We start from the raw sequence: 18,257 nt of genomic DNA, 5'->3' as shown, positions 1-18,257 counted from the left end.
CGCACGGCAGTGGACGCCGCTGGCGCCAGCCGGGGGCGGAGGAAACTGGCGCCATCGCCGCTGCTGCCGCCGCCGCTGCCACCGCCGCTGACGGCCATTATGTCGTTTCCTGGACCGCGATTGTTAGACTTAATTTCTAATGACGCCTGGCTCGCGGTGCGCGCTTAACGGAACACTCATTGTGCGCTGCGGGCGGGGGCGGCAGGCCGGGCCGGCCGCTCACAATTGGGACACAATGCGTGCGCGTCCGGGCCCTTTCTTTCCCTCTCCTTTCGGGATAATTGACAGAAAACGCCCGCGCTTCGGAACGGTTGACCGGTCCGCGAAAGGAGCGAGGCGCGCGCGCCAGTGACGCAGCAGTAAGAACGGCTGCCCACTGGGTTTCCCGCCTGGCCGCTTCCGTGCCGTGCGGAGGCTCCTCGGTCAGGCACGAGGCCACTACTCGCAACGTAAATTTTAAGTTAAGGTTTATATGCTGCCAAAGTTCTGTGAGCTGGATCTCAGTTTTGTTCGAACTGTGATTTTGATGCCTTGTAATTAAGAATGTGATGGGATTCCACAAGATTCAATTTTGGGTCCAATTCTGATACTGATAGGAATGTCTCTCCTAACGGTAGTCAGGTTCTAGTAGATACATATATATCTTATTTCTTTCCCTTCTGATTCTGCTGTTAGTTCTACCTTTAACACATACGAGAAATAATTATGCAGGATAATTCTGCAGTTTACTCAAAACCATGGATTCTTCGAGGCCTACCCTTTTTATTCACAATAATGGTACAACGACAAGACTGCGTCTTTCTTTGTATCTACTCTATTCCACGGCTACTAGGGGAAGACACGATGCAGTGGACTCTCCCTATCCTCATTTGCTTTGCGACAAATGAAAATGAGCCGGCAGCAGAGGTGAACATTACTCGAGTGAGTGCCCATCAATGATACGAAACGCTCTACGACTAAAAAAAAAAAAAAAAAAAATAGGAAAAAAGATGGAGGAATTATCCGGATGGGATGGAAATCGATACACATGATGTACATGTACAGACAAACAAATTGCTAAAATTTCAGAACAATTGGATGAGTGATTCAACAGAAAGAGATTAACAAATTGGTCCACCTATGATCCTTCTGCAAAATGTTATTCGGTTTGGCATTGACAGAGTTTTTGGATGTCTTCCGCAGGGCTATCACGCCAAATTCCGTCCAATTGGCGCGTTATATGGTCAAAATCCCGGGATGGTTGGAAGGTCCTGCCCACAATTCTCCAAATGTAGGTATCCCACCGCTGTCCAAAGCGTCTACAGACACATCTTCGATAATCATTGGGGCCTAATATATCCATATATACCGTGTCCGAACGAACGTGCACAATATCTGCAACCCATATCTGTTCATCGGGGCTCAGATCGAAACGGGACTCATCACTGAAGACAGTTCTACTCGAGTCAAGGAGATTCGGGACCGAAGACATGTCTAGAGACTCCCTGGACAGTCAGGAACCTTTGTGGGATAGCGGCACGTCGACGATATTCTACGCCCCGTTTTGCTGCCCTTTGTGGCAAGCCATCTTAGGCTTACATTTTAGCAAGATAATGGCTGCCCGTACACTATGAGGGTTTCTATTGCTTGTTTTCCTTCTTTCAAGTTCAAGTGGCTCTGAGCACTATGGGACTTAACTTCTAAGGTCATCAGTCCCTTAGAACTTAGCACTACTTAAACCTAACTAAGCTAAGGACATCACACACATCCATGCCCGAGGCAGGATTCGAACCTGCGACCGTAGCGGTCGCGCGGTTCCAGACTGTAGCGCCTAGAACCGCTCGGCCACCCCGGCCCGCTTCCTTCTTTCCAAACGCTGCCTTGGTCAGTAAGGTCACCGGATCTCTCCCCAACTGAGAACGTTTGGAGCATTATTGGCGCGGCCCTCCAGCCATCTCGAGATTTTGACGATCTAACGGGCCAATTGGACAGAATTTGGCATGATATCCTTCAAGACGACATCCAACAACTCTGTCACCAATGCCAAGCCGAACAGCTGTTTGTATAAGGGCCACAGGTGGACCAACGCGTTATTGACTAGTTCAACTTTTGAAGCTCTTTGTCTTGAATAAATAATCCAATTTTAAGTTTTTTCTGAAATTGTAATCATTTGTTTGTCTGTGCGTGTACATCACATCTAACGATTTCCGTCCTGAAAGGATAATTCCATCGTAACGTATCTTTTTTATTCTCTTTTTGTCTTGGAGTGTATTACAAGATACCTTTCCTCCGGTATTTCGTGAGAAAATTTGCGTTTCCTGAGTCAGAGAGCAAGGCGCTTGCCTCACCAGAAGCTGGAAATGTTAATTATTCTTCGTATTTTGCAGTCATTGTCAACAGAGTTCAAATACATTTGAACCGAAGATCAGGAAGAGTCATCTGTGGTCGACAAGATGATTCTGATTTTCAGGCCCACTGCGCCCACGGAGAGTGCACCAAAATGTATTTACTGTGAAATTAGAGTAGAAGCCTTCTCCGCGTCTGAGAAAGAAATGTACTAAGGTGAGAGTTTCGCTGGAAGCTTTTTTGTTACGTGACGAGCAACGAATAAGGCAGCATTAGGCTATAGCTTTTAAATAAAACCATTCTACTTGGAATTTAGCTTAATGAAGGTACAGATACAATACCTCAAGATTCTGTCTATAATGAGGAAAACAGTCACTGTTTAGTTGTAAAAATTATTTTAGCAGCTAACCTGTTTCCGATGTTTTCACACCTGTCTATGGAAAGCACATTTTGTTACATAAAAGATGACAAATCTAATGTTCATTCTCAAGTTTCGCCTATCCTGTTTTATTTTAGTAATCGTAGGTACCGAAATATTAACACAATGCACTGTAACCACATTTCTATGTCTCTTACAAGCCTGGCTTCAGCAAAATAACTGTTATCTGACAGGAAGTTATGTCGATTTTGTTTTTATATTATTGGCATGCATAAAATTATCGTTACACATATTCGTTTTTGTTCGCCATGATGTCTATGACATGCAGTAACGTTAGAGATTTGCCATGTGATAGAATTCACATGCACATTTCACTGAGACCACTGTGTCGGATACTAATGTGTAACAGTAGTATGACATTCTTTGGAACTACAATTTTATTTTTACAGCTTTTAAGAGATCATCTGCAGGCTTAGTGATCGATATTAATGTTTTGATGTGATAGAAATATTTATTCTTTATTTATAATTCCATTACCGAAAAAATGTTGTTAGTCCGAGATTTTTTGCAAGTATGTGCATTGTTCGTGAGAAGAGACGAATTGTTCGTTCAATCGGCTTGATCTCCTGTGTTCAAGACAGAGCATGATATGCTTACCAGCCAATCAGTTGGTACTTGCCTTGTTACTATACTATAGAACTCAGGCAGCTTGTCACATTATAACGAAATTTCATCAGTTTCCAAAAGTTTGGAGTTTCATCGTGTACATCAGTGGCCACCCAAGTTCTTCACATTGTTCTCTGCTCTGACTACGTCCGCAGCGTTAACTGGTGTCTTCTCGAATTGCAAAGTGATAGTGTGGAGTAACTTGTTTAAATGAATTTTCACGTGAACAGACTGCACATACGTAATGGAAAATAAAAATATCAGATGCCGCAGTGCAATCTTCTTACGTTATAAAATATCTTCTTTCCTCCCAGCCTGCACCTGTTCTTCTATAGTCTATTGACGAAAAAGTATTCCACCCCAGATTCGAGGCAGATACTTGTTTGTCAAATGTTAACGAACTACCGGCGATTTCCGTCAGGCTGAGGAGCTCCGAGGGTCAAAACGATCCTGCACTGACGGCCATTCGTATCATCGCACGTTGGTATTCAGCCATTTTATCTTTAGTGATGGCAGAGTTACCAATCCAGCCGTACTCAGTGATGGATATGAACAATTTACAGTGAAAACCATTTAACAACAACGCTTTTCACATGTAATAATACTGCAGCCCTGAAAATACCCTCTATGATTTCATACCTTTTTTCTTTTAAAACGAAGCAACTATCATTTAACAAGAGAAGATTTCACTTTTCGGGTGATTGAACACGGTCAAATCAAAAGTAAACATGATTGCTACTGTTGCTATATTATCTCCCTTGTCCTTTGGTACTGCTATTATCAAAACATTTCCATGTTAGTGAATTCTATATCAAAACTGTATCGTATCTTTCGTTATTAAATAGATATACAGTAAATTTACTTTTTTTTGTCCACAGTGGCAGAGAAATAGGGAAAGTTTCAACATTGTTAGACTGTTCTACAGTAATCGCCAAATGAATTTGTTGCAGATGATGTTGTTCGTACAACGCCGACTATGACAGAGATCGTGAGAGATGAGAGATTGCATCGATGTAGATGACAGCGGCGATGACAACGACGAATTTAACAATGAAATCAACAATGATGTTTCTGTCTGCACTACCTCAGAAATGCGAAATATCGTGAAAAGCATGGACAGCTATTTAGGAGCACATCTAACAGTGAAATGTATTAGATGGACGATATCGAACAATTTGTCGAACATTTTATGCTGAAAAAGATTCTACAGAAGACAATAAAACATTGTTCCACATAATAATTTTATACTGGACGCAAATTTTCACTGTACAATATGTACCTACAAGGGCAACATTTACTAGAAAATTGAATTACTGTGCCTTGTTAATGATTTTTTTTTTGCATCTATCTTTTAACACGGCTTTTAACACAAAAAGATATTTCGGTCTCCACTGTTTTGAGGTAAACGATTTTCATTGTGTACGCAGTCCAGGCTCCCAGCCGCAAAAGATTCCACTGAAGACGGTTACAGACGAAGCAGCAAGGCGCCATCAAAGAGTGAAGCGGGTTGCCTAGGACGGCGTTGGCAGGCTGTAGCCCCCGTTACGAACGCAAAAGCAGCGCAGCGCAGCAACAACGCGCCGGAAGCTTCACCTACTCTTACGGCACATTGTATTGTAGCGTTTCCGTCTGCGGTTCTCATTTTCGAGACACTATCATCGGTTTGAATCTCTTCACACAGCAGTTAGTGTATTTTAGCTCACTCGCTAAGGTCTGAGCAGTTCTCTCAGACTTGTCTTCCTCGCGGAGTGTGTTTGTTACGAGAATCTTCTAGACAGAATTGCAGGAGAAACAGGTGACGCGTTGCTAATTAGAGAGACTGGCATGTTCTTATGGCACCTCTGCCGTGCAGTTGCCAGTTCACTGCGAGTTTATTTTTCCAGCTGCTTCCGGTCGCCTATTGTGGTGCGGCTTTTCTGTCGCTACCGGACACTTCTCCCGTTTCCGCCTAACATTATTCTTTTACGTGTTGTTTGATTATTTCCTTTCCGCTCTGCTGTTTTCACGCTCTTCAGCTCTCTCACACTTTAGCACTCTTCACCAGCTGCAAACGTTCTAGTAGAGCTTTCTCTTGTATAGTCTTCGATGGACAACTAAATAAAGCGAATTTTGTGCAAACCAATTCTTTTGAAATTCTGCTTAAATAAATGCAATTTTCTGATGGAATGCCCCCCTAATAAGATAATAAAACGTGAATCATTACGTATGCTTACGGGATATTTAATTTTTCGGGCAGTTTATGGTGTATTATTTTATTAAAATATCTAAGTAATTTTATTACAGTGTTGATTTGTGAGCAATTTAGAAGTATGTTTCTTGCATATTTACTCTTTAGCACCAATCTGTGACTATTTTCTATACAGCAGCGCTTTTGCCACGAGCCAGTAATCCAAAGTAACTTTTCCTTGATACAAGCATTCTTCTCTGTGTCCCAAGATGTCTACTATTTTATTATAATTATTTCAACTGATTCCACTAATCACACTGTTAAATATTAGTTTTATAGCTGTACTCATTGGTTTTTATGTTAATTCTTTTGATAATCGTCTAGAACTTTTTTTTCAAAAATGTGTTTTAGAATGTTGCAACTGCCGAGCGAAGTGTGCAGTTGGATTGGATTTTCTTTCCTTCTGTGGCGTTTTGCAATGAATTTTTTCGGAAATTTGTTTTTCTGTGCAAGGATGATTTTTCGTCTCTGGCGTTTTTCCTAAGAGTCCGCGCTTCACATTTTGGAAATCATAATCCTCAAATCAAATCTTGTGAATTTTTTCGGCTGTAAATGAGTTAGCTCTTTATTATTGAATCACTATTATTGTCAAAAGATTCGCAAATAGCTGGACCACTTAATTTGACAGCCCTTGTTCTCACTTACACTAACACTCAAAATACACGTTTATTAATCCGACTTCGAGGTGTGTTCCTTGTTTATCTGCTATTTTTCTATGGTTCTCCCTTCTTCGTTTAGTGTTCAACCCTGAGGTGGGTTTGCAGCAGAGCGTCTTTGGTTAAGTTTCGAGTTTGATACGTGAGCCATAGTTTTTCCTAAAAATTATTCCAACTCCTCCCATTCCTAGTCTATCTTGGTCAGTTCCGGTGTGAATGACCTTGTATTCTTCAGACTAGTAATAGCCTGGTTGGGGCCATCTCATCTCCGATATGTCTAGGATATCGATTTCCAATCGTTCCATTACAAGTTTTAGGTTTTCTAGTTTGCTACACTGAAGCAGTGTTCTTACATTCCAAGTTCGTATGTTAAAATTGGGATTCTTTTCCTTCACCTTGTCAGTATCCTTTGCAGTCCCCACCTGTAGATCCCACTGTGGGAGTATTTTGTCTCCGTAAAATTTTACAGAAGATACTGGCATGGTTCACTGCTGGTTATGTTTTTTTAATTTTTGTGTTCTTTAATTTTTGACTCTTTAGGGTGACCATTAAAGCAATAAAAGTGTAATTCATTTCCTACTGGAGTAACTGAACAACAAGTAAGATAGATACATGGGCTGTGAATACTGTGCGTGGCGTGAATAATGAGGAAAACGGGTCAGATTGGCCTAATTATTTAATTTCAAAATGGCGACAAACGCTTAAGTAATATTGCGACCAGGTCTGTATTTTGAATGAAATACTTAATATAATTTTGTAGCTAAGTTAGCTCGAGATAATATGCATAAATTATGAAGCAGTATTCATTTTTAGAACTTTACAGCTTATTCATTTATTTATCCTGACAAGATCAGAGCCATTCTACATTTTTCTTTTTTTACAGCGTGTCGACATAATGATACAGATACTATTAGAGGAGTTACATTTAACACTTACAAGAAACTGTAACACAAACAGTGAAAAGCAGTAATAGCAGCTATAGCAGAAAAAATCCAAGTTTGTATCACTTCCTGGAAAGCATAACAGCAAAACCAGTTTGCCGTCAGGAAGATTGAAGGTGAGTGTACTGGCAACAATGGTCATTAGAGAACGGGTAGGCGAGGAACGGAAACAAAAACATGATGGAGCGCATTTAATGAACAGAGGGAAAGAAGGTGGTGGGGCTGACTGAGAAAAAGAAAAGAGAAAAAATCAGAACGGTAAGAAGTCGGAGAAAACCTGGCCATATACTATCTGATCAGAGCTATCTAACACCTACTAGCGGGTCTTAATATGGGGTGTGTCCACCCTTCGGCTTGAATTCTGCTAAGGGACTTTCGGTTAGGTGCAAGAGTGTCTGTTGAGGACTGGGAGCTCATTCTTCCCCAAGAGCCGAAACCAGAGAAAGCAGAGGTGTTGGAGGCTGGGGTTTGCAGCGTATTCAGCGTTCTGACTCATCCCAGATGTGCTTCACTGGATTCAGATTGGTATTCAGGGCAGGCCATCTACTTCAGGAATGTTATTTTCAACAAACCACTGCCTCGCAAGATGCTGCTTTCCGACAGGTTGCATTGTCATGTTGTAACAGTCAGTTATGATCTCCGAACTGTTCTTCTGGGGGATGCAGTACACAATGTTATAAAATGTCTTCATGTCTGTCCGCATTTAGCGCTTTCTTAAGTACAATAAGGGGACAACACTCCACCCACGAAAACGACTCCCATAACCATCTCCTCCTGGCACTGCGTATGATGGCAAGTGACATTCGCCAGGTATTCGCCTAACCCAAACACCTCCATCCGATTACCACATGATACACCATGATTCATCACTTCAAATCATTCGATTCAGTCATCCATTGCCCAGTGGCTTCGCTTTTTACTCGACCTGGAGCGTCGCTTAGCACTGACTAGAGACATGTGCTGCTTACGAGGAGCTGTCGGACCACTGTGCTTCTTTCCTCTTAGTTCCATACGGGCAGTCATTATGCTAGCAGGACTGGTGGTAGCGCTTTGCTCACGAGCGATCCCCTTTCACTGATTCCATGCGATTATCTACAACCACCCTCCGCAATGATCGGCGGTCCCTCTCCATAAGTACATCAGGCCTGCCTTGTCTTGGTTTAGCTGTGATGGATCTTTGGCGTTTCCACGTTATAAAAACGTCACCAACAGTAGACTTGCCCAACTTTAGAAGGGTTGAAACGTCCCTGATGGATTTGTTACTCACGTTCGATGTCACAGAGTTCTGCGGTTACCACCTCTCTACTTACAACACTATATTCCCTGCCTCTTTTTATGCAGGCGGGTCCGTCCCTCGTGACATCCAGTGGTCAATTCCGCATTATATAGGGGTGTTCGGATACTGTTAATCAGAGAGCGTATTTGTTGTTAATTGGGGAAATGTTATTACATTGACACAATGAGGTGCTCCGGCTTTTTCTTCAGTGCAACAGAGCATTGAACTGGGTGCAGAATGCAGGGTCTAGATTAGATTAGGTGTACTTTTCGTTCTAATCGATCCATAGTGAGGAGATCCTTCGGGGTGTGGAACATGTTAGAAAACAAGAATACACTAGAAATATTTACAAAATAAGAAAAGTTATGCTAATGTGCCTTCCACAGATACCGTATGAAAATGCGCTTGTGGCTGTGAAAAAAAAAGAAAGGTTACCAAATATTGAATGTTCGGTACACTTAGATGCATATGATGATTTGTAGGCTACAGTAGCCATGCATCATCAAATAGAAAAAATAAAACAAAAAACATTTTACAGCATTTATTTACAATGATTGCATTACTGCACAGAATTCGTACAGAAATCAGATTGTACGCAATATTCACATTATGTGATATTATTAGTAACATACACGCATCAGTCGGTTCTGTTGGGAAATCAATCAATGGAGTTGGCCACCAATAAACGCTTTAGACTTTTCTCAAACTGAACTTTATTATCAGTTAAACTTTTTACGGCTGCTGGCGTGTTAGTGAAAATGCGTATTGCTAAATAGTGGTCACCTTTCTGTACCTGAGTAAATGACTTTAAATCTTTGTGAATGTTATTCTTTTTCTAGAATTGATGCCATGAACTGAGCTGCTGTTGGTTTGCAAAAAGATATATGTTTAATGCCAAGTTTCGTTAAAGAATAAACATATTAGGAAGCAGTAGCTAATATCCCCAGTTCCTTAAACAGCCCTCTCCAGGTCGCTCCTGAGTTCACTCCGCAAAGTGGCCGAGCGGTTCTAGGCGCTTCAGTCTGGAACCGCGCGACCACTACGGTTCCAAGTTCGAATCTTGCCTCGGGCATGGATGTGTGTGATGTCCGTAGGTTAGTTACGTTTAGGTAGTTCTAAGTTCTCGGGGACTGATGATCTCAGAGGTTAAGTCCCATAGTGCTCAGAGCCATTTGAGCCATCACTCCACAAATATTTCGTATTGAATTTTTTTGGGCTCGGAAAATTTTAGCTTCGTTTTTGAGTTACCTCAGTAAATAATCCCTTGGAATGAAAGTAAGGACAGTACACTAGCTTTATATATATGTATATCTGAACGTACTCAGACATTTCGCTCTTTACCTATTCTGATCAACACTAAACTGACACACAATATTTTTAGCGCAACGCAGTCTGACTTTCAATAATCCCTACAAAAGGATGGCCCTGACTAAATATAACCTATACCTTTCATGAATCACTTACCTCACAAAAATCTTCGTTATTAGAAATACTGCAATACAGCGTGCGCGAATACTGCCAGCTGAATAAATGATTCTAACTACGGAAGGCACTAACTACTGATAGGCATAGTTAGCAAATGAAAGATTTTGATAGAGAACAAGCAATGTATTTACCTTAATAGTGTTCAAAAGTCATTATATATATATATATATATATATATATATATATATATATATATATATATATATATCAGTCCATGATATCCAATATTACAAATTTACTCTTTCTGATGGACACACGTCCAGATAGTCCGCTCTAAAAATTCCGCCATCTCTCTCCCCACATCCACCACTGCTGGCGGCTCACCTCCAACTGCGCAACGCTACGCGCTGTTAACAGCCAACTGCCCAAAACTACAATAGCGAATATTACAACAATGCCAACCAACCACAGACTGCACACAGCACATCCAGTGATTTTCATACAGACGTGGTGTTACCAATATAAAAACCTAAACAGCCTACTTATAATATATATCACCTGTGTTTGACAACATTGGCATAGCAAATAGAAATTTGTCTAGGCGCTTCAGCAATTCTGTGGTGTGCTCTTCCCAGTTAAATTTATTCAACCTGTAATGCAAGAGTTTAACACTGTCAACTTTATCTATCTTCGTGTCACCATTTTTTAGGCATATACTGACAGGAAACCTTTTTCAAGTTCTGAACTGCACGTAGTTATGTTTTTTTCAAGATTTACTGACTGCAAAGTGGCTAGGAACCATTTATTAATGTCCATCAAAACTTCACTAGCCGACCTTCGTAAGACTACACTTGATTTACTATTTACTGCAATGTTTGTATCATCTGCAGCCAAAACAAACTTAGCATTTATTAATGTTGCTGATGAAAAGTCATTGATATACATAAGAACAAGGGCCCTAAAATGGAACCTTGAGGAACACCATATGTTATTAGTTCCCAGCTGGATGATGCCTGATAGCTTAGCACATGTCTCTTTCGAATTAACACCCTTTGTTTTCTGTCAGAGATATAGGATTTGAACCATTTCACAGCATTTCCTATTGCACCATAATACTCTAATTTACTTAAAAGGATATTGTGATTTACAGTTAAAGGCCTTTGACAGATCAAAAATACGCCAGTAGCCCATAATTTATTGTACATTCTCACTGTATGTGTAGATACCCTTCTCAATACCAGTCCTCTTTAGAAATCTAAATTGTGTCTTGGATAATATTTATTTGTGGACAGGTGGTTAAGAAGATGACTGTATATTTCCTTTTCTAAGCTTTTTAGAATGTGGGCAGAAGTGAAATAGGACGAAAGTTGGTGGTCTTTCTTTGTCTCCTAGCTTATAGAAAGTTATATTTCAACCATTCAGGCAATGTCCACAATAAAAGACTGATTACACAAACAACGTAAGTTGTCACTAAACTGAGAGGTAAGGCACACTGTTTAATCAACTTTGTTGATATATTATCATAGTCACTAGAATTTTTTGATTTTAAGGATTTTATGGTGAACATTACTTCTGTTGGTGTTCTGAGAGTCACACTTATATTATTTTAGTTATTTGTAGTGACTGGTCTCAGATTTTCTATAGGAGCATCTACTAAACCTGACAACCTCATCTTTGCAGTAACAGTTATGAGATGCTTATTGAAAAGTTCAGCAACACTGCACACAGCTGTTAGCCATGTATCATTTACCCTTGATGCAATGCGGCCCTCTTCATCTCAGGTTCTACCAGTCTCTTCCTTCACTATATCCCATACTGTCTTTATTTTGTTACATGCTGTGTCTATCCTTTTCTGATAAAGCATTTGATTTGATGTCTGTATTGCTATCTTCAATATTTTTAGTGGGTTTCTTTTATAGCGTTTAAATCAGAGCTGTTTCTGACTGACAGATTAGATTCCTTTCTGTCTTACAGGATGCCTTTATTCCTCGAGTAATCCATGGATTTTTTTATAGACTTTGGTCTAATCTGGGTTAGTTTTGGGAGAAAACAGTTTTCAAATAAGTTAAGGACGTTATTAATAACAGTGTTGTAGCTCTAATTCATGATATGGGCATTGTATCCATCACTCCAATTCATGACTTTGAGGAGCTTCTTAAAACAATTAACTTTTTTGGCTTACTGACTACCATCTTGAACTCAGATTTAGTAGATTTTATATCCTGATCAGTATTAACATTTAGCAAAAGGAACTGCATAACATGGCCTGAGAGGCTACTTATTATTGGTTTCGTAATATAATTTTTTCGTTAGACGTTTCTATAAAGATATTATAAGTGGCCATCCTTGAACCCTTTTCATTCTAATTGGAAAGTTAACAGTGTGGATGAAGTTGAATGATAATGCTACTGACTGCAAGTTCTTACTGAAAGAGTTTGCAATAAAATCTACAGTAAAATCATCAGAAACCACTAATTCTCTCTTTTTTGTTGCTACCTAGGCCAATAAGGCTTCATAGTCCAATTGGGCGTCAAAGTGATTTATGAATAGTTTAAAATTACCTGCTGGTACTCAGTGCACCGTTACTATTATGAATGATTATTATGAGATTCTACTATTGTTGCACATGCTCCCATACCTTGCTCTTGGCAAAATTTATGAATTTTTATGTTAGTAAGTGTATGGCAATTCCTGATGAATGTGGCAATTCCTCATTCTCCATTTCTGTCCTATGAAAGTGAGAAGCTAAATCCTGCAACGCTTAACACATCTACACCAGTAATTACATAATGTTCAGAGAGGAAGATTATGTCAACTGCGCTGGATGACTCTGATTCATCAATGCAGATAAGTAGTTCGTTAATTTTACTTCTTAGCCCTCGAATATTTTGACGCACTAAAGAAAGTTGGCATTTGATATTGACTGAGATAAAACTGGGTGGAAATAAAATTTCTGCTGATTGGTTAAATTTTTTAAGTAACTACTGTGTTTGATGGTCCGATGTGTCAGAATTGTGCTGTTTAGTTTCTTTGTCAAACTGAAGGTTCGTTCTGAATTCTGACCTCACTTAGAACTTGACTTCTTTCTGTTCTACCTATCCTAAAAAAAGTACTGCTCCAACACCTGTGTGGTAGCTTGGTCTAGAAGCGGACAACAGCAATAGAGAAATTTGCCGATGTTTTTGTTTTATTGATAGGTAAAGATATGGTGAGACCTTGTGGTTCAGTTATGGTGAGACGACAGGTACTTAACCTGCAATGCGATGAACTGGCGTGCATGGACACTGAGGAGCTGCTGAAGTTATCTTTATGAAATGTAACCCTAGGATGGCTTGCCATGTAGGGCAACAAAACAGGGCGTGGACTATCGTCGACGTACTGGTGCCGCAGATGACCACCAAAGCGGTCCTGCTATGAAAAGAAGTGGCACTCAAGATCATGACTCTGGTTGTCAGGCCGCATGGCTGGTAGTCCGCAGCCCGTGGCCTCGCGGTCGCGTTCTCGCTTCCCGAGCACGGGGTCCCGGGTTCGATTCCCGGCGGGGTCAGGGATTTTCACCTGCCTCGAGATGAATGGCTCTGGGCACTATGGGACTTAACATCTGTGGTCATCAGTCCCCTGGAACTCAGAACTACTTAAACCTAACTAACCTAAGGACATCACACACATCCATGCCCGAGGCAGGATTCGAACCTGCGACCGTAGCAGTCGCGCGGTTTCGGACTGAGCGCCTAGAAGCGCGAGGCCACCGCGGCCGGCACCTCGAGATGACTGGGTGTTTGTGTTGTCCTCATCATTTCATCTGCATTCATGCGAGTGGCGAAATTGGGCTGAGTAAAGGCTGGGAATTTGTACGGGCGCTGATAACCACGCAGTTGAGCGCCCCACAATCCGAACATCATCACCACCCAGTCAGGCGGGTATGCCATAGCTGTCCACGGCGTCTCCAGACGCTTCGCTGGTCATCGGGATTCAGTTCGAAGCGAGACTCATTACTGATGGGAATTCTACTCCAGTCAGTAAGATTCCAGGAGGGACTGAGAACGTGTGTATCATAATGGGTACTCCGTCTTCAGCCCACGATTGGCCTTCCTGGACCATCCGACCGCCGTGTCATCCTCCGAGGAGGATGCAGATAGGAGGGGCATGGGGTCAGCACACCGCTCTCCCGGTCGTTATGATGGTATTCTTGACCGAAGCCGCTACTATTCGGTCGACTAGCTCCTCAATTGGCATCACGAGGCTGAGTGCACCCCGAAAAATGGCAACAGCTCATGGCGGCTGGATGGTCACCCATCCAAGTGCCGGCCACGCCCAACAGCGCTTAACTTTGGTGATCTTACGGTAACCAGTGTATCCACTGCGGCAAGGCCGTAGGGCCCTCCAAACACCTTGCAATTTGACGATCTAAAGCGCCAATTGGACAGACGCATTGTATGCCTCAGGAGGGCATCCAACACGTCTATTAGTCAATGTCAAGGATAAAAACTGCTTGCATAAGGGCCAGAGATGGACCATCACGGAACTGACTTGCTCAATTTGTGAAGCTCTTTCTCTTGAATCAGTCATCCAATTTTCCGGAAATTATAATAATTTGTTTGTCTGTACAGGTACATCACATTTACCAGTTCCCGACCCATTTATATAATTACTTTGTGGTGCTTCTTTTTTTTTGTCTTAGTGTGTATATTCATTTATTCTGGAGGGCAGACAAGCAAGCAGAAGTTGCAAGTGGAGACAATATTTTCTGCTCAATTAAGGTGCTCATCCACAGCTCACCATTTCCTGATACGAAATTGGGATACAGTCGAGAAGAGTAGGAGGGTCTTTTTCGTGGAACTCAAAACTAACAGATTTTTGAAGATTTAATAATGGAGGCGCTGAGCAATATTTAGGCCTATGTCTCAGGAATCGAGTAGCTAGTGCGTCCGCCCACTGGAGGTTTGTGTTACACAACACTGTAGTGACATACATGTCAGTACATCGGTAACAAGTCAGCTTGGTGCCCTTGTTGTACACTGCGTGTGCGTTAAGCGCGATATACTCGAGCATGGCTATACGCTGTTTGCCCGGCGCAACTGACGCGGCGCTAAAAAGTACGCCCCTGGCGTTTAGGGGCTACGCGCATGCGCAGATAACAAATGACGAGCGGCTTCCTAAGCGCCGGCCAGCCGCGCCCGCCCGCAAAGATAACCGGCATTAAAATAACGAGTTTCGGACTAAATGGGTGAAATTGATTTGTTAACTGCCCCGATACGAGGTTCTTTTGTTCGAGGAATTATTTATTAGCGATCTTTCCAGGCAATTGGAACCGAAATGAACGCGGCAGAGCCGTTGGAAATAATTGTACAACGTTTGTCAGATATTGCTGCGATTGGCACGTTTCTGAGCCGTTCGTTTTAATGCCGTTTGACGTGCATGTGTGTGGGGTGGTACAGTGGCGATTAGATACGCCGCGTGCACTGACCGGCTACAGACCGCAACTTGTCTCGTTGAATGTGTGAATGACGTATGCTAAAATTTTCACCGAAAAAGTTTATGTAGCAACTACTCAAACTCTTCGGCGTTTTCTGTAGTAAGTTGCGAATACAGTCATTTTACAATAAGACATTCGCCGAGTCTACAAAATCTGGGAACACTCAAATTTTATATCGGAATAGGGTTCTAAAACTATCCTATGGGTCTTTCTATTTTGTACTGTTAAGGGTAATGTGTGATTTAGTCCTCGGATACTAGTTCTGTGGAGACGTCACTGCCGGCCGGAGTGGCCGAGCGGTTCTAGGTGCTACAGTCTGGAACCGCGTGACCGCTACGGTCCCAGGATAGAATCCTGCCTCGGGTTTGGATGTGAGTGATGTCCTTGGGTTAGTTAGGTTTAACTAGTTCTAAGTTCTAGGGAACTGATGACCTCAGAAGTTAAGTCTCATAGTGCTCAGAGCCATTTGTACCATTTTTGAGACGTCACTGCCAAGAGCGATCTTCAATTTCTTTCAGAAAATTTCAGTGACATAACGGTGGTATTGTCCTTTTTTTAATCCATCTTCTTTTTCACGAATCAGAGTTGACTTACGTCCTCCCAGCTAACATAAAATAGGAAACTGCCAGTCTGTGCCAGTTCAAAAACAAATGAAGACCATATCTCGGTGGCCACTTCTACTAAAAACTGTCTGATTATCTAGTTCTTCGTTGCAGTGTACTGTAAAAGAGCGTCTGTTGTTACAGGTAAAGGTAAGTATTTTCTTTGAAAATACAAATGGAATAAAGTAAACATTAAGATACCGATAGAAGATAGGTAGCATCTATTTAATAAGCATCAGTTTTTTTCCAATGCCGTGGCCATCATTCTAATTTCCTAAGTTATATTTAACTGGCGTAAGAAGAAATCGCATCAAGGAGTACAGTGGTTGTTTATTATAGATATAGTCTATAATCTAAGATTTTAAGAGTCGTTACTCTATTATTAATGTGTAACTTGAATCGTTCGATATCCTTGAAGGTCCTCCTTGTTGCGATCTAGGGAACACGATGAATGAACGAATTAATGATGGATGAACGGACGAACTAATAGTTGGATGAATAGACGAAGTTGCCCTACCGTGCGATCTTTAGTTCGTGAATACTGCCTTACATGATGGACATTTCCAATCTAACTGAATTTTTACTGAAGGAACGTAAGAGATCTTAATGGTTGCAGTAGGAACTTTTAGAGCGTTAAATTCATGGAAGACCGTCTAAGTTCTTTTCGAGACGACTGTGGAATTCTGCTTGAACAGCGCATATCGAAAGTATCATTGATAGTTTTGTCATTTGACGCACGGTGCAGGAAATGGCAATTGAATCTCAATGTAGACAAGTGTAATGTGCTGCGAATACATAGAAAGAAAGATCCTTTATCATTTAGCTATAATATAGCAGGTCAGCAACTGGAAGCAGTTAATTCCATAAATTATCTGGGAGTACGCATTAGGAGTGATTTAAAATGGAATTATCATATAAAGTTGATGGTTGGTAAGGCAGATGCCAGACTGAGATTCATTGGAAGAATCCTAAGGAAATGCAATCCGAAAACAAAGGAAGTAGGTTACAATAAACTTGTTCGCCCACTGCTTGAATATTGCTGACCAGTGTGAGATCCGTACCAGATACGGTTGATAGAAGAGATAGAGAACATCCAACGGAGAGCAGCGCGCTTCGTTACAGGATCACTTAGTAATCGCGAAAGCGATACGGAGATAATAGATAACGTCCAGTGGAAGACTCTGCAGGAGAGAGGCTCAGTAGCTCGGTACGGGCTTTTGTTGAAGTTTCGAGAACATACCGTCACCGAGGAGTCAGGCAGTATTTGCTCCATCCTAGGTATATCTCGCGAAGAGACCGTGAGGATAAAATCAGAGAGATTAGAGCCCACACAGAGGCATACCGACAATCTTTCTTTCCACGAACAATACGAGACTGGAATAGAAGGGAGAAACGATAGAGGTACTCAAAGTACCCTTCACCACACACCGTCAGTTGGCTTGCGGAGTATGGATGTGGATGAGGGTGGATGGATGGATTTTCCTACACGGTCCAACTTTTGTAGCTGTCAAAAAGGGTGAATGTGACTAGTTTTTCATTTTCTACGTTACGGCACGCCTGATAGCAACATCTTACTGCACATTGTCATCTTACCTCTTTCTTTCAGTTTCTCCTATAATTGGCGGTTGTCTCCATATATAAGAAAGTATTTTCCACAACACATTCCTTCAATTAAACACTAAACTGTGCTCCACCTCTTCAGTCAACTTATCTTTCGAGTAAATATGCCAATTCGTCTTCACCGCCAGCATGGATGGTAATGTCGCCATTAAACCACAAATTGTTAATTATTATCCTTCCGCCAGTTGCCATGTCGCCACTGTGCGCAGCAAGTGCTTTAGTAGAGCATAGGCCAACTCCAAATAGATGTTGTGGAGTTATGATTCCAGTATTCAGCCCTGCGTCATAATTTATCGGACAATGCAAAATTCTTATGAATTTCCACTCATATATACCGCGGCCGTCATAAAGGTCTTTCAGCGAATGTGCAAAATGAGGAAAACGTCAAATTCATATATCATATTTCATTATTAGTTACATATTACACAAAACAGGAAAACACATAAGCCAAGGAGTATATAACTTACAATTTTCATATTTGCTTGAATATTATTTAGGTTTATCCTGCACTAAACAAACCTCGTAATGATTTCCATCATGAACTAGATTTCAGATTATACTTTTGTATGTATAGTGGAGTTGAGATGCTTGTTATATTAACTAACCGATTCCCTCCAGCTGACCCCTTTTTTATGAAAGATGTGAAAAGAATGCAGACGTTTTC

The sequence above is a fragment of the Schistocerca piceifrons genome, chromosome 2, assembly GCF_021461385.2.
Source record: "Schistocerca piceifrons isolate TAMUIC-IGC-003096 chromosome 2, iqSchPice1.1, whole genome shotgun sequence".
Classification (NCBI taxonomy): Eukaryota; Metazoa; Arthropoda; class Insecta; order Orthoptera; family Acrididae; genus Schistocerca; species Schistocerca piceifrons.
Note: the sequence above shows the minus strand (reverse complement) of the source record.